This window comes from Bombus vosnesenskii, unplaced genomic scaffold (genome assembly GCF_011952255.1).
Source record: "Bombus vosnesenskii isolate JDL3184/JDL3185 unplaced genomic scaffold, Bvos_JDL3184-5_v1.1 scf7180000013293, whole genome shotgun sequence".
Taxonomy (NCBI): domain Eukaryota; kingdom Metazoa; phylum Arthropoda; class Insecta; order Hymenoptera; family Apidae; genus Bombus; species Bombus vosnesenskii.
Window position 1 is genome coordinate 1,540,256 of NW_022882944.1, and position 23,166 is coordinate 1,563,421.

Below are 23,166 nucleotides of genomic sequence, written 5' to 3' on the forward strand. Positions count from 1 at the left end.
ATGAACGCCGGGGCCGCGTGGGCCTCTAAGAAGCCGAGAAAGAACGAGAGGGTGGGCGTGGATCGCGGGGGGTGAAAGCGGCGGACTGCTCTATTGTGCGAAACTGTGTCACAGGGACTGGGCTCGGGCGTCCGTAAGGCAAGTGCGCAAAGTGAAGAGCCGCCTCTCGCCGTCCATTTTTCCATCTACAAATGATTTCTGCGGCGTTATCGCTGGTGCGCGAAACTCTGCTTCTGGATAGGGGGGAGAGAGGGGAAGCGCGGCCAGGGGGAGAGATGTGCGCGGCCTCGTGAAAACTCAGAGTCTCGCGGATTCGCAATGGTTCGCCGCATTTTTACATTAACGGTAACCGTTATTTGTTATTTGTAATATATTTTTTTTTATTTATTTATTAAAATTACAATCAATTCTCGCGTTGAGAATTTTCAGTAATTTTTCTGGCGTGGCGCGGTGACATGGCTGATTATTTATAATAAGTTAATACTTATTATAGATAAGTATAATTTATATGTAAGTATTATAAATAAGTAGGTATTACTTAATTTAGATAACTAATCGAATCTAGCGATTTGTAATATATGTGGTGAATTCTATAGAATTCAAACTACCCGCCAAACGATATTTTTATTTTTGCTTTGTTTTACCAGCAGCCATTTTACCGAATAGGTTAGATCACGAGAGAGGAACGGTGATTTAGGACTTTGGAAAATCGAGAATTGATTTTGGGACAAATTTGGGCCGAGGTCAAATTTGTAGTAGACTTGTTATTAATTGTTATTGTATATCATTTAATTTATTCCCGAAATAAACTCGATTTTCCAGAATCGATCGTCTGATTTACACCAAGCATTTACGTTATTACATATGTATTATCGATGATAGTTATTCTACGTGGTATATGTGTATCATACGTAAGACGATGGTGTTTCTTGGAATTCTCCATGGAGTCTTTCATTCTTACCGCCTGTTTCCTAAATCTCGGACAAAGAAGTTCTATTTCGTCCGCCATACGGTGTACGCTATACAGTATCCTATGGAAGAATGTGACTTTTCACGTGTACGTACGTTACAGGGTTTCCAATGGCGGTTAAATTTGAGTATCTGGAGAAAAGATTCTGCCTGTGAAGAAATCATTAGACGCTCGTTTTTGTGATATTATTCGTAGGTTTTCTTCGCAACTTCGTCTCACTCTACCTATACTATTTATTATTTTATATTTAGTTGAAGAGAAAAAGGGAGTAAAAAATGAAAATCAAAGTCACTTCTTGGCCAGAAACGCTTTTCGAATTTAGAATGAAGGTCTGACTCCAGCTTCAGACTATTTCAGTTGGTATTTTGCTATAAAGTACACATACGTGTAGAACTATGCACAAGTTTTCTAAAGTATTTTAATTAATAAAGAAGCCACGACATATTTTGCTATAAGAAATAGCAAAAATCTTTTTTTTTTCTTTTTCGATGGTTCTCTATATTTTTCATTTTATATATGGCCTGCTGATACTCGTTATTGGTTTGTCAACCTGATTTTGTCCTCTTTCGCTCTCGTGTGTTTTTTCCCCGGTGATGTTTGGTTTTTTAACCTGATGAATTGGAAACCGGAGATGAAAGCATATTTTGACTGTAGCTTTCGAGGATCGAACACTCGCGATTCATACGGAGAAATGCGATACCTACACACGCGCGCAACCATACACACGTATACAAGTATATCAAGCGTACAAAGTCGAAAATTCAAGAAACTAACCGAAACAGCTGCGTTTCTACGAAATGAGAAGCATATGAAAAAAAATGAAAAAAAAAAAAATGAACCGATCAGAATATTGATATTAAATATTATAGTGTTGCGAATAGTTGATTCGATTTGAACGATTCGTATGTCTCTACGATGTGATAAATTTAAATATCCAAGATCAATGTACGTTCAGGTACGTAAAATCAAACGTTCTAATAATATGCTAAATTTTCCGCTTGCTTTTAAGTCAAAAGTTCTCCGTCATTGGATTTTAACAGGAAAGGAAAAAGTTTGGTCGTATAAACTTACCAAAGTGGCTGAGAAAAATCACAATGGGCATCGAATCGCACTGCATCCGAAATTAGAGCTCATAAAGACCACACCGAACCATCGAACTGTGTCACTAAAGTTTCATGAAAACGAGACCTTGAACGGTACCTCAAACCCCTATTCTAATATAAACCTCCGATTACACTGGGTCAAATCGATATTATCTAATTCTTCTCCATTTTTTCTTTTTTTTTTTATTAATATCATGGATTCGAGGCCTGTTGACGAACAATTAATCGATAAAACAATTTCCTAGTAAAATACATGGAAAAAAGGAGGAAAGTTGACGATTTTTTTGAAACTCGAGGGACGAGGGTTTTTTTTTAATTTTTGACGAGTTTTTGAGAAGTAGATAGAAAGTATTCGTGCATGTTATATAATATTATGTTTATAAACAAACAAAGAAATTTTTTGTCGCAAGATCTGTTCGGATTTTCTACGATGAATTTTTGTTAAAAAAAACGCATAATGATCTTGTAAGAAAAAAAAAGAAAAAGAAAAGAAAAGCAAGCAAATGAAAGATTATCAAGAACTTTAAAGCTGAGAACGAAAACAGAAATCGAATTGTTTCTTGGAACCGGAGGTTCAACTATGTAATTTCTTCAGATTTCTGAAGACTAAAGAAATCTACTAAGTAACTCATACTAATTCGAAAAGAAGAAGAAAAAGGTACTAAACGATCGTAAGTACTTTACGAAGAAACTTACAAACTTCAAAGTCCGAGAATCGGGAGAAAAATCGGGCAACTTCTTAATTTGTTTCATTGACTATTAGCAAATTATCGAACTCTTCGATAATTGAATCAACGTTTCAATTGCCAAAGTTCCGATACCTTCTGTCTGCGACTTTAAGAAGAAGAAAAACTGATAAACTGGAAGTTTACTCTTCAAGAACTACATGATTCCTCGATCTGTTTAATAAGTCGTTAAACAAATTATGAAATTATGCAATGACTGATTTCTCTTTCAAGATATCTTACACGTACGCACATTTCGCACGTTTTTTACCCAAAATTTCCCACGTTATAGTCTTCTTATTCTACGTACGTTCTAACTCATCGTCGAACGAATTATCAAAATCTCGTTTCAATTCTATCAGAAATAATTGACTGCGTTTTTTTACCCAAAATTTCCTATTTCATAGTCTTCTTATTTTACGTACGTTCTAACTCATCGTCGAACGAATTATCAAAATCTCGTTTCAATTCTATCAGAAATAATTGACTGCGTTTTTTTACCCAAAATTTCCTATTTCATAGTCTTCTTATCTTGCGTACGTCCTAACTCATCGTCGAACGAATTATCAAAATCTCGTTTCAATTCTATCAGAAATAATTGACTGCGTTTTTTTACCCAAAATTTCCTATTTCATAGTCTTCTTATTTTACGTACGTTCTAACTCATCGTCGAACGAATTATCAAAATCTCGTTTCAATTCTATCAGAAATAATTGACTGCGTTTTTTTACCCAAAATTTCCTATTTCATAGTCTTCTTATTTTACGTACGTTCTAACTCATCGTCGAACGAATTATCAAAATCTCGTTTCAATTCTATCAGAAATAATTGACTGCGTTTTTTTACCCAAAATTTCCTATTTCATAGTCTTCTTATCTTGCGTACGTCGTAACTCATCGTCGAACAAATTATCAAAATCTCGTTTCAATTCTATCAGAAATAATTGACTGCGTTTTTTTACCCAAAATTTCCCACATTATAACCTTCTTATCTCACGTACGCAATTTGCTATGAATTAAGAATCTCTTAATCAGTTTGACCCATCGTTAAAACAAATTGTAAAACTCCCCAATCGTGGAATAAATATTTTTTTATTCGAGATTTCTCCCATTATATCCGGCGCTTCGTCGTGAATCAAGAATGCCTTAATCTACGTTTAACCGATCATTAAGCAAATTATAAAATTCCCCGATAATAAAGTCAACATTTTTCATTCGAGATTTCTGACATCCTATCCTTATTCATTATGAATCAAGAACATTTCGTTTCCACATTTTCGCCCCCTCTAAACCTCCTCTTATCACGGTTGTAACTTATCTGGCGAATATATCACGATAACTGTACGATATATTAGCGGAAAAATTACTTCCTGCAGCACTTAGTAAGTGCAATTTATTTCCGCGACACGAGAGGATAAAAATGTAGAAGAAAAAGAAGGCGAGAAAGAAGAAAATGTCAGGTGGCCGGGGCTAAGCGAATAAGTCGAACCGCCTGTAATGCGAATAGTAATTCAATTTCCGTCGCGTAATAGAAATTACTTCGAGAATTATGTGATCTCGCCGGATTTTCCTCTGCCCTGTCCATGCCAATTTTTCATCGTCCCTGTACCAACGATTTTATCGCGAAATATTTGCATATTCAAAAACATATTAGTTGCGGAGATGAATTATTTCTTACATTTCCTTTTACAAGCCATTTTCAAATATAGTGTATACATATACATAAAGTCATTTTCTCTCTATTTCGAAATTTCCAAGCACGTCGATTTTTATATTTGTAAAATTGAACGAGCACGATTGACCTATGGACCGAATGGTCGCGAAACACATCGATTTAAATCGACCAAAGTATAAGATTTATATAAGTAAATCCAGAGACACGTACGAATGGAGAATGGTAAAAAGAAAACGAACAAATTGATTCGAGTACCCTAAATTTCCGACGAATATCCGAGAAACTTTGTAAAGCAACAATAAATATCGCTATGGGACGAAGTTTATTTATTCGGAGATTATTTCAAGAAGAAAAGAATATTTAAATTACACAGATCTTAATTTTTAACCTTCTCAGAATTGGAGATGAATTTTTTGAATTAATCGATACGACACGTTGATACCGTATAACGTTGTGATAAGAGAATCTTCTGGTGGGACAAAATTTTCGTTCAAATACCATTTACAGGGAAATTACTGTGAAAGAAATTATTCGAATCTGTGAATAGGGAATATCGAAGAACGCAGTTTGAATAAAACGACGATATACGGTAGAATCGTATACAGAAACGGATTTATCTTAGAAAAGGTCACGGGCTAAGTACCGTACGAGGAAGGATTTTCTCGAGCAGCGATTTCTCGTTTATCGTTCGTCTTGCTCGGTGAATTTCCACGGCATTGAAAAGCGCGTTATGAAACGCGAGAATCCTCCGATACATCCGACGTACGCGTGCACGTGTTCGCATCGGGTAGGCAAAGAGAGGCCATGAAAATGAAAACCTTCTTACATACAAAAGTATAGAGAAACAACGCACGTATTCCATTCTGTTCGTCTTATCCGCTTGCTCTTCGCATTTCCAGAACGCCGAGCTACGGTTATTCGCGTTAATAAGGTCGACCACATCGAGAAATGATGGAATGGACGAAACTGATAACGATAAAAACCGAAGATACGAAGAAAATGCCAACTGGCAAGTTTTGCAAACACAAACGCGAAATTGACACAGCATTTTGCTCCGAGGACCAGAGAGAACAGAACGAAAAGAGAAAAACTCGACTGAAATACTGTGAGACTGACGCGAGAACAGCCAACTACAACAGGTAGAAACTCGTTTATCCGAAAGTTCGGATAAGAGAGGCTCACCGGCTATCCCCACCCGTTATATTATAAGTTCGGATACGAGAGACTGCCGTTCGGATGACCGAGTTTGTCTAATTCGTTTTCACGATTACACGATCTTTGGTTTCGTGATGGTAACTATGGAAACGGCACGTATCGGTTTACTCAACAATATGTCGTGCGATAAATTTGTGTGTATGTGTGTGTATATATATATGCGAATACAAATATATAAACGCTGCAGATATGAGGTGAGAAAAAAACTCGCGGTTCACGCTTTGTTTACGCCACAGAGTGTGCTCGTTGGTGCTTCTCCTCAGCCACACGCAGGACTTCGTGAAATGCAATATATATATACGTAAGAACAAGATACATCGGTGATCCTCGTGTTAGGTAATAGAGGCTCGCTTAGGAGTTCGTATGTGTGAGGTTGGGTCTGAATTTTTTGTACAAACGAGGTTCTACCGTATCAACAAGGAGACGTATATTACACGTAGCGTTACACGTAGTACGAGGATCAAATGACGTAGAACTTCTTTGGTTCGTAACTTTGTATTTCGATAAGACGTTTCAGAAAGGTAGAATTCGGTTGTTGTTGCCTCGCCATCGGGTTGCCACAATGTTTACGCCGCAGCTTCGGTGAAAGCGGAGGGTCAGGTCGGAAGCTAATTGCACGCGAGTTGTTCCACTTGTTCGTCGCTGTTGAAACGTCGTCTTCCTAACGTCTCTTTAAATGGTCGCGATTTTGTGGAACTCTGGCTCTCTCTCCCACGGAGGAAAAGCCATACTTCCACGAAGTAACGTATCGAGTTTAGAGCAAATTTCGCCGACTGTTACCGTGCTCCGTCAGTTCCCGGAACAGCTTCGACGTTCGCTGGCGTTGCACCGGTCTTTTGGATGCGATCGACGTCCGCTAGAAAAACCGACTCACGCCGTGCAAACGTCTGGGTTCTTGATAGTTTTTCACGTGTCGAGTTTCACAGCGACGGCGTAACGTCTTTGTGGAAAATGGTGGCAAGAGGTTGCGAACGAGAGATTACGTACCTCCTTAACATTTAACAAGATACGTTTCAAATTTTGCTGCAAGTAGCGCGCTACAGAGACGGAACGAACTTATGGGACGACGAAGATACCTAAACAATTTCCTATTTAAGAACAATAATTTATAATTTAAAATCTGTCATTTAATAGATATCTCTATATTTCTTCCTCCTCCAGCGTACATCGAGATCGAACGAGAAGAGGAATGAGAAATTTATGTAAAGCAACAATCTCCTTTTTATATCCAACAGGCAAAAATTAACTAGACGTACGACGTATACACGTTCCTTCCGCTGTCTTCGATCGACAAAAAATCCACCCTGCCGATTCTCCACCGCGTGCAACATCCCCAGAACACGTAAAAAGTGCGGTGGAAACTCGTGTAACCGACGCAACTCGATTAATCTTATCAGAAGGACGAGGCATCGACTCGTAGCTACTACCTTGGCTGCAAGGGTTTACTAGCTCCTGCCCCTAGGTAAAAGGATACGCGAAAGTTGCGAAAACCGATAGTTCTGCCATTAATTCCGCTTCGTTAGCGCTTCGAGAATACTTCACGCGTGCTAGATTGAAGAGAATCGTAGAATGAGCGAGAGAGAGAGAGAGAGAGAGAGAGAAAGACACTGGAATTAATTCTATTTTGCAGAGAAGTGCGCTACAGTGCAACCAATTGCATCTTCGAGCGTCTCGAGGCTCGTGTTTCACCCTGCTTTAAGGACGACCTCGCTTCTAATTAACATAAATACTCGGCCAACGACGGTTTACAGCGAGTTCATTGTGCCGGCCACCCGCCAGCCTCCTCGCAAATATTGACGCACAGTGGATTTTATGGACAGATTATGGTTGCTCGAAATGGGATCGTAAAGCGTGAGTAGTAAGAGGGTGATTTAGTTGGCTCGGGGTTGGCTTTACTTGGCGACCAGTGGACTGCGGATTTTTCTGCATTTGTGACAAGTTTGATGCTTCGAAATATGATACAAAGAAATATGTATAATATCGAAGGTATGATCGTAATATTTAGTTAATAGTATAATTGAATTAATAAATACAGTTAACCAAATTATTGGCTATAGTTAGTAATATAAGTATGGTTAATCATTTAGTTAACACTAACCTTACCAGACCCGGTCAAATGACCGGTTTTAAAATTTAATTTAAAATTGTATCTTCGTTCTTATTTCTTTCGTTCGTCTAACTTTACGTAAATTCTTCTATTACCCTATTAATCAGTTTCTCAATTATTTACGTAAAGTTGGACGAGCGAAAGAAGCGACAACGAACGTACAATACAATTTCGAATGAAAGTTCGAAGCCTGGTAAGGTTAGGTTAGGTTAATATTCGCTACTATCGTCTTCCGAGATCAATGTATATATCGTACGAAACATAAATACATTATTCGAAATCTTACGGCTGGTATATCAAAGTACAGAATTCGTCGAAGTGCTAACTATGTAATTTCAAATATTATCTATTCCTAGAAACACGATAGCGTCCCATTAATTCCGAACATCTATCTGCTCCATCTATCTAGAACCCCGTTTGACGTATTATTCGTTCACCCTATCTAACATTCGATACGTTCGAAAATACATAATGGAAGTCGGTTTACACGAACGAAATTTTAGCGGCGGCTGATTACCTGAACATTAGCCGAGCTTCTATCACCTGAACTGCCGCTCAGCGTCAATCCACCATATTACGTACACCTGTGGGACTCTTTTTACACGGCACCTTTCTTCCTCTACGCCATTCACTTTAACACGGCTTTTTTATTTTAAACGGTTTATTCACTTCTACACGTTCTTTTTAACTCTTATGTTATTGATTATGTTATTAACTCTTACACGTCCCGCTTGTTTTTCTTTTTTCACGCGTTTCATCGTTCCACCGTAAACGATACCAATCTCGAACGTTTAACGCGATTTCAAAGGGATTTAGAAACTCGTATGGCTTGTTACGCAGAATTATCAAAGGAAAGAACGTACGTCGACGCGACTGATACAAACCGGTCAGATCGGACGTAAACGATACTTCGAACGACGAAAGTGACCTCTTCGCCGCTAATCGGAAAGCTTGTAATACGTGCTCGTACAATAATAATAATATGGAAAGTGACGATGACCAAAATGTTGATCTTTGGGAAAAGTATTTTTCCCATTTCCCTTAACGCGTTACCTTCTCCTTCGTGCGTTTATTGAATAGAACTTCGTCATCGAACGCGCCTCTATGTTTTAACCAGTTGGTTGTTGCGCGTACCTAAGATGCGTGGCAAAAAGTAAGCGACGACGAGTATACTCGTCAAACACAGAGTATGTGTGACTGTTATAATATGGAATTAAGTCGTAACCGAGTGACTCTTTTGTTTTTCAATTTTATTACTGCAATTTACTGCCATTACTAAATTGCAATTTAAACGGCAAATTGCGATTACTTTTTACGCGCGACGAGTATACTCGTCGTAACGCAGAATGTTGCCATTTCTTCATGACGAGTATACTCGTCGATCATACTGACGAGTATATCCGTCGATCATACTGACGAGTATATCCGTCGATCATACTGACGAGTATATCCGTCGATCACACTGACGAGTCTACTCGTCAAAAACAGCTAACTGGTTGAATTGCTTCTTCTATTGTTTGCTTTGATTTAACACGAGTTTCGTACTCTGTTGCAAACTAATCGTTTCACGACTTTTTTACACTTTTTACCACATCAACCCTGTAAAAACAGTCGCAGATGCGTACGAACGTTTATCACAAAAAGCTGACCACGCGTCGTATGACACAATTCGCAGTTGCTAAAAGTTTGCAATGTTATTAAACGTTATTTGGGAGGAAATGTTTCGTGGAATCCTCTTATGTCTCGTACGAATACGAACTCCTATTAACCCAGCAAAAAATCACAGGTGGAAATAGGTCATAGGGAGAAATAGATGGACTCCTATTATACGAACTAACTTGTCTCCCGTCGGTTTCACATGAACCAAGTTCTGCTGTATTACGAGTTTCCTAATAACTAACCAATTAATGTTCGTTCAAAAAATTTGTACGATACACAGCATTACGAATAATTATAGTTTCGAACATACTTTCCGCGTTATTTCCTCGATATTTCCCACGTACCATTGATCATGCCTGGATGTTCTAAGCGAAACCTTTTTTTCTTTTTTTCTTTTTACAAATGCTATAGAACATTAGGAGATATTACGTTTAATAACTGGAATTGAGGTGAAGGGACGATTCTTCAACGAGACAATTGCCACAGTAAAGATTTCGGAATAGAATTATTACCGTGGCCTGTATCGGATGCCGAACTGTGGGTGAATTCTAACAAGGAAAGTTTACGATCAGGCCACCTGTAAAACATATCGTCGAACTTGGAGAAAGAATAAAATCCACGTGAGCGGATATTCGAAACGAAACTTTAAACAAGTTCAGTGGATAGCGTGGCCAACAGATTGATAGAGGTAATTAGAAATGGAGACAAATTTCACTGAATATTGGATAAAGACGTAACGATATTAACACTGGATTTATAGTTTTTCACAAACAACGAGGTGCATAATTTAAAAAGTAATTTAATTTTGTCCAGACTTTGAGAGAAAGAAATTTGTGTTTATCGTATCTTCGGTTTCCTTCTTTTTATAGATTATAATATAAAATTATACGAAACGATTTTCTCAACATTTACTTTAGTATCGTGAAAGATCTAAAAACAGGGTTGAATAATTATAAAATTATTCACCACACTGTATATGTACAATATAATATACTAATATTTCATATTTAGTCAAGATCTTATGTAAAGATTATGTTTGTATACGACAGAGCAAGAGTGGAATACACGTTGCTAATTTTGGGGTGGGACAAGTGGGTGGAAAAAAATCGCTGGAGGACTCACCGTCAGAAAATCCAGGGAAACGCAATCGATGAGCCACTACAAGAATATTCGAGTCGAGTACCGCCGCTCAACCTTGCACCCCCTTCTTGCTAATTCACGCAACGCCACTTCTCTGAAACGAGAACAATAGAAGCACATGAGGAAATCTGGCGTTTAAGAACCCTTTCCTTGTTAAATGCTCTGAAAAGCGAGATAAAGCTGAAAAATGGATAGTCACGTTGAAAGACACCAAGATTGTAAAGATGTCTAAGCCAAAGGATATTTCAAATGAAGTGCATTTTAACGCTAGAACTATCGACCGGTATAAAATCAGCCAAAATTATTCATCTATAAAAAATACGTAATATTTTTTTCATCGTAGCTTTCTTACAAAAGGAATTTCATGTCACGTAGTATATTTTTGGTATTATTAACTGATCTGGGAATATGATCCCTGAACGAGAGTTGGCACGTTTATAAAAAGTTGTAAAACCAGTTGTTTCGACTGGCGTGGTAGTTCTAGTGTCAGCATCGTGATCGATCTGGAATTTTCCTGATAATCGACACCATCGTATCGAACGATAGGCGGTAAAAATTCTAAAAACGTGTGGAAAGTTACACAAAACGAGGAAACTGATTAATTCGAGTTCGCTAAACCTTTTACGCTTTGATAAGAACCAGTTATTTTGACTGGTATTGGAATAAGTAGCCACGATACAAAATTGTTTTAATTTTGAATAAATAACAAAAAAAAAAATAAAATTCATTATATTATTCCTTTGTGTGATAGTTCTAGCGTTAATCTCTTGCGTACGAGCGTGGACTAAAGTCGACAATAAGGCTTCGTGCACACCGGCGACAATTTGTCGCTTACGAAAATGGCGTTTGCTCGTATTACTTTATACGAACGTGCGCGCGTTTGACGACGCGGCTGCACGACAACAGTTTTCTCGTTAGAACAAGAATAAATTGAACTTTTGATTGATAGAAGCGAGCACAACAAATTGTCGCTGTTACGCACATAGCCTAACACGTATTATTACACGATCGTTTTTACTCGCGTCAGTCAAGTGACACTAAACAGCGGCTGAAATTTATTTATATATATTTACACAAGGTATTTACGTAAAAATCTATAAAATAAGATCTATAAAACAGGAATAGAATCTATTAAAGTCTAAAATTTCTGTAAAAGAAGAACGTGGACAATATTTTACAATTTCACTCTGGTTTTTTCTTTAAACTTGGAATATATCGGAAATAGTTATCTAAAAAGATAAAATATCGTTTAAAAAGTGGAGCGTCGCAAACAATTCTACGTACTCTTAACGCCATATCGAAACTAAAACTAACCTAAAACAAACTGTATAATTATATATTTTTATTTTCTACAAATAAAAAATTAAGTGCAAATTAAGCAAATTAAGCGACAGAAGTAAACAGTTAAAAGAGCAATTTAAATTAACCTGTATCGATAGAGTGGCCGTACAACAAAAAAAGATTACGAGGCATACGACGAACAACGTTTAAAGAATTTTACACGCTGTTCGGATTAGGATTAGGTTTCGCCTCTGACGGACGAGTGGCGAAATAAAAATGGCGAAATATGATACTTTGTACTAGGTTGAGGTTAGGTTTAGGTAGTTTTAAAATAGAATCAAAAGTACTTATAATAGTTTGCGATACCTTTTTCTGGCATTTTGCTTATTCAAATAACGCCATTCGATATATCCAAGTTTGCAGGAAATCGGAAATACCAATGAAATCGTAAAATATCGACAGGAAGAGAATACAGGAAAATAACCGGAGAATCGGATGGTCAGGTAGATTACAGTCGCCATTTTCCGTGGAAAGATTTTCCTAAGGAGCGTGCTTCGAACCGAAAGTAATTTTTCCACCGTATTCCGTGTTTCCATTGGACATTCCAAATGCGCCAACCGGATTTACCACGGTTCAGTAGCTCGGGTGCATCGCATCCATGGAAATCCGAGCGTTTCTCGCTTTATTGCAGCGACACGAAAAAAACACGAAGAATTACAGCCGCTGTATCTTAAAACGGTGCACGACCTAGTGAACCTTGATTCAGCTTCGAGATCGACGAATTAAATTTCACTGCGTGGAAAGAGACATCTTCCAGACAAGAGAAATATCTTCTCTCGATATATCATTGAAGAAAAAAAGAAATCTGACAAAAAAAAAAGGTATCGATTACTATCATCTGGTTCTCTTATGAAATCAACGGGGAGATACACAATATCGTAGAATAAAATCTCGCGAATAAAGATTAGTCTTATACGTGTAGGTATTAATAATAAATTTTATTATTAAAAATAATAAGAAATTTTCAAATGCTATGGAATTTCATTGTGATCTACATTTGCGTGGGTAGATGGAAGATTTTTCTTTCGCGTTAAATATGTCTCGGCTAAAACATTCAGACACGATACCAGTGATATATGATAACATGCAACACGGTATGATAGCATGCATTTTTTCAAACGTTCGAATCTCATGGAATTTTATTATGCTTACGTATGTGAGCAAGTAGAAGATCTACATTTAATGCTAAATATGGTTTAACCAAGAGATTCAAACACATAGTAGCAATAATGTATGATAATGTGCAACACGGTATGATAGCATACATTTTTTCAAACGTTCGAATCTCATGGAATTTTATTATGCTTACGTATGTGAGCAAGTAGAAGATCTACATTTAATGCTAAATATGGTTTAACTAAGAGATTCAAATACATAGTAGCAATAACGTATGATAACATGCAACATGGTATAACAGCATACATTTTTGGAAAGCTCAGACGCTATGAAATTTTATTATGATTTACTTATATGAGTTAATATAAAAGTTCTTTATTTCGCGTTAAATATGATCAAATTAAAAGATTGAAGCACACAGTAGCAATAACACAATATACAAAAATGTATATTTTCTGAACGCTCAAGCGCTACAGAGTTTTATGATGATCAAAGTCCATGAACAAACAGGAGACTTTTGGTTCATGTTAAATATAGTTCAATTCAAAAAATCCATATAATGGCAATAATATGCGATAACGTGCTTATTTAGAGAGACTATTTTTAGCTGTAATTGTACGTTTAAGCCCACTATTCATGCTGTGTATTAATTTTGCTCGAAGCGTATATTTTCACAGTAAACATGTTTTGCAACTTCCATATAAATTTTCGTGTTGATTCCAAATCTTACCATTGCGATAACGACGATCGCGTCTAAATTTTCGCCGATGACAAAATTTCAAAAAGTTGCGTATAGCACGCGATAATGACCTGATAACAAAAAATGTTCCCTAACATACTTCGCGAACATACTTCGATGAGCGACTGTTTTGTGAGCGATCGTTTTGTAAACGCAAAATTGGGAAACAACTAATACGTAGGTATAGAAGCTATTTGTGGCAGGTTGAACGTTACTCAAGAATTACGGTATATCTAAGGAACACGTTATATTCTCCGTAGCATGACGCGATGTCAGGAGTAAGCTGATTCTCTTGGCGTGTAATCATTGCTGAACAAGCTGTAGATTCCTTTTACGCTCAGATATGCCATGTTAAGATTTTGCCATAGCTGGTTTTCCTCTATCTTCTATCGGAACTCAACAACGCATTCAGTTATTTCCTTCAAACGCGATATCTCTACACGGAAGATAAAGCAATCTACGAGGTAATTAGCTCACAACTAGAAACTATTAGGTATAAAAAACGTCGTTGCAGAGATACCAAGCGCATGATAATTTCACGCTAATCGAAATACCAATATATCGTCATCTTTCGTTGCTACTTTGTTGGCAACTAAGTAGTTGCGGATTTCGTCGATACTACCCAATGACAAAATCCGCAATCACTTAGTTTCCAACCCAATAGAGTCGATCCAAATTGTCGGTCTACGACGAAAACAATAATTTTTGCTTCAAACGCCAAGAATTACGCTCGATCTATCTATCATTGCCTAGGTTATCGAAGAAAATACATTGTCAGACACATGTAGACGATGTGAAAGGCGTGACCTTGGAACAGGAACAGCAGGTAGGTTTAAGAAGTCTCACGGGAAATCTGCAGGTTTTTCTTCCGATCGTTCGAGTTTCCATTGTCACTAGTGGCGTAAAACTCAGCAGAAATTCACCGTGATTCTTGATAATCTTCTAAACTGTTAAATTATCAATCCTCGTTACTCCACCTTTTCCACTCTACCTACCAAACGACTCGATCTTCCGACTCGATCCTGACAGAGGTCAACATTGGACTGTAAATAAAAATTCTTCGTCCCAATCTGGTCCATTAAACAACGATATTCGATACGATCGATCCAATCGCGCGTATCAACTTTAAAAGCTCGTTTTGTTCGCCACTGTAAGCGCGCAAAGGGGTTGAAAAAGGAAGAACAAAAAAGAGAAGGAGCAGCGGATTTTCACGTCAGCGCACGCTCTGCCTGTTGGCTCGTCTCGATTCCAACTCGCGAGCAATTATCCTTCGATCGTGCGAGTTCGAAGGATTAATAGGTTTCGCTCGCGTCACGTCATCGTTCTTTGTCGCGACGCGTTTCTCTCCTCGATTTCCGGTTATTAGCTACGGCACAGTTGCTACCAAAAGCTTTGCAACTCGCCGTACACCGGCGTAATATTACGTTTCTTCGAAGAAACTGAAGTGCAACGTGACGGGTAAAGCGCGAACGTTCGAACGACGAATTAACTTTGAACGTTGAATTAATCGAGCGCGAAACGTCGATTTAATTCACCTGTTTTTACTTTGTTTTTCCATCACAGAGGCAAAGAGGAAGAATTGCTCGATATGGTGCGAAGGTGAGATTAAAACTACTAAATCGACAAAGTGAAATGAAATTCCGTCGATGAAATTCGAACAGCTTAAAGTTCCCATTCTAACATTGATTTTTTATTTTAAATCTAGTTGTAAATTCGATTAACCAGCTGACGGGAATGTCGCGAATTTCAACCTTCATCTTGCAAACCGATCGGACCTTTCGAGTAGATCGGTTTGTCCTAGCAATTCAGCAAATTCTGTTGTAGCAATTGTAACGCTGATATCTGTGATCGTAGAAGATGGATTAATATCGGAACACGATCTGGTAACAGGAAATTTCTACAGCCGATAAAGATTCCGTTTGCGTTCATTACATTCGTTTGGCTTTATTGATTTTTCAAATAAGACGGAATTTCAGTGAAATTTTCTCCATGATGGTGTTAACCTTCCCTTTGACGATAGCTGTTGAAAAGGTGAAATATTCGATAAAATAAAGCAACGCCTAATTTTACGGGTCCGTAGACGGAACATCGAGAATCTCGAGACGAAATTTCCCATGAAAATGGAATAATCGATAAAAATAAGCTGGCAAATTTCATGGCTATGCTTCTTCGATGGACGTGTCTTCTACGAATGTTTCAGAGTTGCTTTCAGTCGTTTTTAACGTGTTGTAACGTAGCTTTAGTTTTTTCTTTCTGACTGAAAAATACGACACAAAGCAGGATAGATCAAGCTGACCTTTCGTGGTCCATCATTTTTACGTTGAGTTACTATTATTGACTTTTTCGTCCAGTCGGCAATTAAGAACGCTGTCAGTGATCCATTAAAGCATTATGAAGCTCTTTGACGATGCTTAAGCGGTAAGTTTCGTAGCCTGCTCGAAAGACTTTTAACAACCACGACACGGCGACTCCTCTGTCTCTGACCATTTACACGCTGTACAGTGGATTATCGGAGGAAACGAGGTGCCAAAAAAGAAAAAGAAGAAAAAGGAAATACGTGCAAAGATATGGCGATCTTAATTATTTATGTTATCCGTCCTATATAACAATTTATTTATCGAATTTAAATTTATCACTAATTTAATTCTTCTACTTTAAGTAATTTGAAATATATACAGGGTGGTTGGTAATTGGTGGTACAAACGGAAAGGGGGTGATTCTACGCGAAAAAAGAAGTCGAAAATATAGAATAAAAATTTAAAAATTTGAAAATTTGGAAATTTGAAAATTTAAAAATTTAAAAATTTAAAAATTTGAAAAATTGAAAATTTGAAAATATTTGAAAATTTGAAAATTTGAAAATTTGAAAATTTGAAAATTTGAAAATTTGAAAATTTGAAAATTTAAAAATTTTTAAAATTAAGAAGTAACGTCAATCGAGACAAAGATCTACAGTGAGATCCGTTATAACAAGACGCGATAAAGTGCACGCGTACCCAGCGAAAATTCAAAGTCGATTTTCTCGAAAACAAAGCCTCGAACGAAAAATTTTTATTCTATATTTTCCATTTCTTTTTTCGCCTAGAATCACCCCCTTTCCGCTTGTGCCATCAGTTACCAACCACCCTGTATATATACAAACTTTGTATTTTGAATTTTGATTCTGTGGCATACAATGATCTATGATACTTGAATACGCCACACTAAATCCTGGTAAAAGACAGTACATTGGAGTTTGTTTTATATTCGCCGGAGAACTGTACGCGACGATATATCAAAGTTTTATTTCAAATCACGTTGCAATTTACATACTTCGATTCGAATACGTAGCTTAAATCTTGCTGACGGGCAACGATTCTTATATCATATTTTACAGAAACAAATGTATATTCTGACCTGATTCTGCCCGGATATTTTGAGAACGGCGGATTAGATCGCGTCAGATGGGTCTAACGAACTGTCTCCACGATTAATTTCGTGTGCTGGAACGTGCTATTACCAAGATCATAATTAATCTTGCCGCTGACAAATTCGGTAAACGATTGTCAGACATGTTCCAAACGATCAAACAAATACCAACCATCGCATTCCCTGCGAATATTTTTTCTCTTCATTATTATTATTATAATTATTATTCATTTCGAATTTAAGCAATCAACTTATTTTTTATTATTTCGTACGTGTTTCTACCATTCTTTAACCTTTTCCACTCCTATGACTCAACATCAGTTTTTATTTCACAAGCACCTTTGTTCAGTTCCACTTAACATTCCTTCAGGTCGAGCTTTTTTTGTGATTGCATCCTGGAAATTGCTTCAAGATATATGGTACACTTAAAAATTAGAAAATACAACAATAGTGTGAATAAAATTGGTATTTAAGTTCGTTTATTTCCTCCTTTATTTATTTAAATTGTCTTATTTTTTGGTTCAAGTAAATTTCAAATGGAGCACTTAAAAGCGTTGGGAGCTGCTTGCCAACGAAATCGAAATAAAATTCGAAGCGCGAAGGATTAGCAGGTGTTCCATCTTCACATCGGAGGCTCGTCGTTTTAGATAAAACGTCGAACTTTTTAAGAAATCAAAGATACCAGTGTCTTCTCGCTGAACGATGCGCAATATAAATTTCATCTGAAACGCGAGTCTGTAAGTTGAAAATGTGAAACTATAGGCAAGAAAAGATACAACGAGTTCTGTAATTCGGTGTGTTAAAATTTTCCAAAAACGCTAACGCAGGAATTTCGTTTAGGAAGAAACGGGAAAACGAACGTGCAACTGACGATCGGACGATTCTTACAGAAAGCTTAATCTTCATAGAAAGTCACGAAATCAATAAGAAGAACGAAAGCAGATATATAGAACAGTGGGAAACGTGGGTAGATGGGAAAAATACACGTTGCGAGACGACCTACACGTCGCACACGTGTGCGCTCACTTTTATTTTCAGTGCGAATCGTCATCGACTGTTTCTAGTCGGTCGTTTGCGATCGAGTAAAATATCATAAAACGTTGAGAAATAAAAAGAGCATAAAGAACTTCAAACAGAAAATTCGAAGCGAGAAGAAAAATAAATAACAAACTGACCGCTTTCAACGGTATATTGGATTTCTCGAAGATCAAAACGCTTTACTTTTGCTGTTAATACTCGTATTTCTTCATTTTTCATCGCTTTGCAGTATTATCGTGTTCGCATTAGCCTAACTCTATAAGCATCTTCATTAGCATTCAATTTGTCGTAGAATTTAAAACAGAGAAAAATGTATTTGTCATACGCTTCATGCCATTTGTCAACAACGTTAGGTATGTTCATAAAGCTATGAAAATATCCAATTGACAAAATACTAAAAATAGTTCGAATATCTAGACTCGCAATAATACGGCACATTTCAATTTCACCATCTTTTGTGTATCTTGGAATTTCCAAGAACGAGGTATCTCAAAACTTGTGGTTCAAAATGAGAGAGAATACGGCAAGTATGAAACGAAACGACGAAGAAACCAAAGAATATTTATTTTTCAGTCTCTTACGCCCATAAAAAGAAGAAGAAAATAAAAATTCCTAATTAATAAAATACGCGTGGGTAGCTTAGATATACAGCTTTTTTCGCGTAGAATCATCCCCTTTCCGCTTGTACCACCAATTACCAACCACCCTGTATAATTTGGCGATATTATTCGACATATTCAAATATTCCCGCGCTTCGTGTATTCCAGGAGTTTCGACAACAAGGTATTTTTATTTTCAAATAAATGTATCCTTCGAAACGAGGAGAAAAGTAGCAGAATGGAAACATAAGGGAACAAAGAATTGTCATTTCTCGGTTCCATTCCTTTCGCAGACATGTTAAAACGTTTCGTTAATAAAATACGCATATAGTTCGAATATTCAATTTCGTGTCGACATTCCACGTATATCTAACTTTTTGCTACCTTTCGTGCACTCTAAATACTGCAACAAAAAACTGTTCCAATATTTCTATGTTCGAGAACGAGGAAGAACATGGCGAAAGAAAACACGCGAGAACAAAGAATTCTCATGTTTCTTCTTCTTTCTTCTTTTTTCTTTCTTTTTTTTTTTTTTTTTTTTTTTTTTGTTTCGTTAGAACAAACATTGGTAAAGCAAAGACAGATGGAAGCGGTCGATTATGTGCGAGCGCGGATAATCTTACGTTGCAGCGTCGGTTTCCGGCCCCAGCCAGCCAGTTTCCGGTATTCTAGCGTCACGCCGCTCGCCTAACCGCTTCTAGGACGCGGATTGACCCAGTTGTCTCTCTCGAATATCTAAATCCGAACGAAACGCACTGGCTGATACCGTTTCTTCGACATTTCGCTGGCAGCCAGCCGGTTTAATTTATCGCCGCTGCTTCTACTCCATTTCCGACGACAGAATGAATTTTGCGTTTTTGGCCATCGTCACAGTTTCGACGCGGTTGCAGAGATCCTCGATATTCCACTATTTTTCTGCTTTATGGCGCTGCTAGTTTTCTTATACTAGCTTCGTGCTTTATATTCTGCGTGGCACATTTTTCAAGATATTTTCATAGAAGGGTCGTCACTTTTCGAACGGATGAATCAAACTCGTAAGAGACTTGGATTGAATTTTTATTACTTTGGAAGGACCGTGTTTCTTCGAGATCGATTTTAGTAGAAGAATCTTTGTAATCGAGTAGAGTGAGATTTTGTGAAAAATCGTGAACAGATCGCCGATGAATATGGAAATTACTATTTTTTCTGAATAGAGTTAATTTTATTCTGTTCTTTTTTTTTATTTTTTTTTTTATTTTTTTGCCTTGTAAGAGTCTATTTCGAGCGATTCGCTGTTGAAAAGGCCGGACCATTTGCCAAGACTCGGCAAGTAACAGATAGCGAAAAGTCTCGTTCTAATTGAATCTTCCTAATTTTCGCTGCGAACCTTCCGAACAAGCTAAGATAATTGTTTGCCAGCCCTTTTGCACGATAATTTGCTAATTGATAACATTAACAAATTGGTGTTATTGGTGAGATTTTCGTGCAGTTATATCGATGTTTTCTATGAGTTTTCACGTACTTTCGTCATCCACTGTATATGTGTGTTTAACGTTTCATTTGAAAAAAAAAGAAAAAAAAAGGAGAAACGACGTTTCATATGGACCAACCTAATTCATACTTATACGCAATAATGCGTAGAATGTAATGTAAAAAAAAAATGCATATGCAAAGACAGAAAGAAATGAGTCGCAAAAGAAACTAAAAACGCACTTTGCAACAAAATTATTTACGCGTACACAACGATACGGTTATTATTTGTGTATTTCAAGGAGGAGTAGAAAAAATTAAAGAATCGAACTGGCAAAAATCTGGGGATAAAGTTACAACGGAAACAAAATGTTGAATCTTTTCAACGAGATAACAGAACGTTGTGGACGCTCGCGTAGGGCAAGCAGACCTACGAGATATTAATATAATGTTGAGCCTACTATTTTTATGGTCTCGCGTAAATATAACAGGTGTATGTAATTTTCGTAACGTTACGCTTTATAACGAGACAGCGGATTTTTATGCAAACTCAAATTTCTCAGAATGCAATTAAAAATGCAGCATCTCGGTAGAAAATTCTTTTACCTACCAATTATTATAAAAAGTATTGCACTTTGGATATTTTATATATCTTTCCGTAATTATTCCCTGGAATTTTGCACTCCCAAATTTCTTACAAACCCATTAAAAATCGCCGATCTATTTTTACCTTTTTACATCTTTTTTCTCGACATAGGTGAAAGTGAAGATAAATCGTTGGACTTTTACGATTTGTGTCTCACTGTTGACGAAATTCGTCCAGGTAACACTTTTACGGTTGGCAACTAAGTGATTGCGGATTTTGTCATTAGGTGGTATTGGCAAAATCCGCAATCACTTAGTTGCCAACCCAATATAACAGATATTTTCTATTTAGAATTTCGCGGCTCACTCTGTATATAACGTAAAAATAACAATAAATTTATTCGTATTCCAGGCCCATTATTCTAATTTCTTCGTACGTAATACTACATTCTCAAACATACGCAACTCGTACAAGCTCGCACCAAGTGAATCCTTGCGCAAAAGATAAGAGAACGCAGAATTAAATTTTCCTCGTACGACGCTTGGTTCTCGAGAAAATTTCCAGTTTGAAAATTTCTAATTTAAAGTACACTCGAACGTGGCTGATCGCGGACTGGGCGTTATTCTACACGTAAAAATGAAATTGGAAATGTTGAAGAAATTTTGTCACGACAAGATAATTTGCTTCCGAGAGAAATAAATTTCGACGTTTATCGTACGCGTGCACCGGGTCAACTATCAGCTAAACACGTTCAGATTTTATTTTATTCCTCATTTTTTTACTTGTATTCGCACGTAGAATAATTTCCGGATTATTGTTTATTCACGCACAGTTGGCAATTAGTCGTGTGTTCAAGTACGCTTGATAAATTTTCCGACTCAATTTTCTCAAAAACGAAGCGTCGCGCCAAAAAGTTTGATGCTATTTTTTTTCTTTTTTTTTTTTTTTTGTTCTTACTTTTTCACCAGCAGCCGCGTCATATCCGCTCGTACGTGTTGTTTGGCCGCACCCTATATATATTTCGACACCATAAGGCTGCGTATTTGTGGCTTCGCGCAAGAACTGCGCCGACGTGGTATTTTTGCAAAAATGAGTCAAACCCGATAACAAGTTTGCAAACGATAATACACAACTAGTAAGACAACCACATTCCTCTGATAAAAACGAAAAAATTTCAAATTCCATGTAGAAGCAACTTCCCGTAGTATCTGTACACATGGTAATGTAACGATTTTTCGTGAGATAAACCTCGCGCGAGAAATAGCAAAGTCAACGTGAGAACTACAAACGGAATGAGCTTGTTGATTCTCTGTTTCTGCGTTGCAGAGGAAATTCGACACCGACGCTTCGTGCACCGACACACGGACATCTTTCGATTTCTGTTGCTTTAACGCCAACTTCGCCAGACCCGGTCAAACAAACAACCTGTTTCAAAATTGTATTTAAAATTCTATTTCTTTTGTTCGTTTAACTTCACTTTCGTCCGAATGCCTACATCGATCTCTGATTGATCGGTTTGTCAATTTTTGTCAACGCAAGAATTTACATAAAATTAGACGAACAAAAGAAATAACGACGAACACGTAGAATTTGAAACCGGTCGTTTGACCGGGTCTGGTAAGGTCAGCGTGAACCGCGCCTACGTTTCTCTTTCTTCGATCGACGAGTCGATCATTCTCCAACACACTTTCGAAAGACTTGTTAATCGTCGATCGACGTTCATTATACCGTCGAGCAAGAAGGCACTCGACCATTAATTGATCGGACCTGATTGCACAGGAAGCGAGTCGCGCCACCGTATGGCCGGCCTGTCTATATCTAGGGCACGCTCATTACGCGTCATCCTCATGAACGATGATTCGAAAGTGCGTGGAAACGCCTGTCTGCGAATGCTACGTTTTCTTCGCCTGCGTTCAAACACTGGTCGATCGAACGACGTGACGGCACATCCTTCGAGAAACATTCGCATCGAACGACCAACGTAATGCGAATACTTTTCCACCATTTCTATCGTGCGATCAATCGAATAAAGAGCGAAGAGCGGTGTGTAATTAAGAGGCACGAAATTCAGAATGAAATATTTGTGAAATATTCATGAAATATCGAGCGGCCGAGGAACCACCTTTCACCAGCGTTTCAATCGATTTCGTAATTATTGGGTTGGCAACTAAGTGATCGCGGATTTTACCATTAGGTGGTAATGACAAAATCCGCAACCACTTAGTTGCCAACCCAATATTTGAAGGGTCTCCGGTGGAAAAATCATTTGATACGTCCGAACTGATTTTTCGTTGATA

At 37.4% G+C, this 23,166-nt stretch overlaps 1 protein-coding gene across 4 annotated transcripts in view; it reads right to left on the bottom strand.

Moving 5' to 3' along the window:
- LOC117232864 (ras-related protein Rap1) overlaps positions 1 to 23,166 on the bottom strand; it is a 70,277-nt gene that overhangs the window by 27,711 nt on the left and 19,400 nt on the right. For 2 of the 4 annotated variants that reach the window (XM_033492572.1, XM_033492571.1), the window contains exon 2: positions 10,576 to 10,687. The exons of the other annotated variants lie outside the window; for them this stretch is intronic. The gene's annotated coding sequence lies outside the window, so the exon portion shown is untranslated. The remainder of the gene's footprint in view (positions 1 to 10,575; positions 10,688 to 23,166) is intronic. 4 annotated transcript variants of the gene reach the window in all.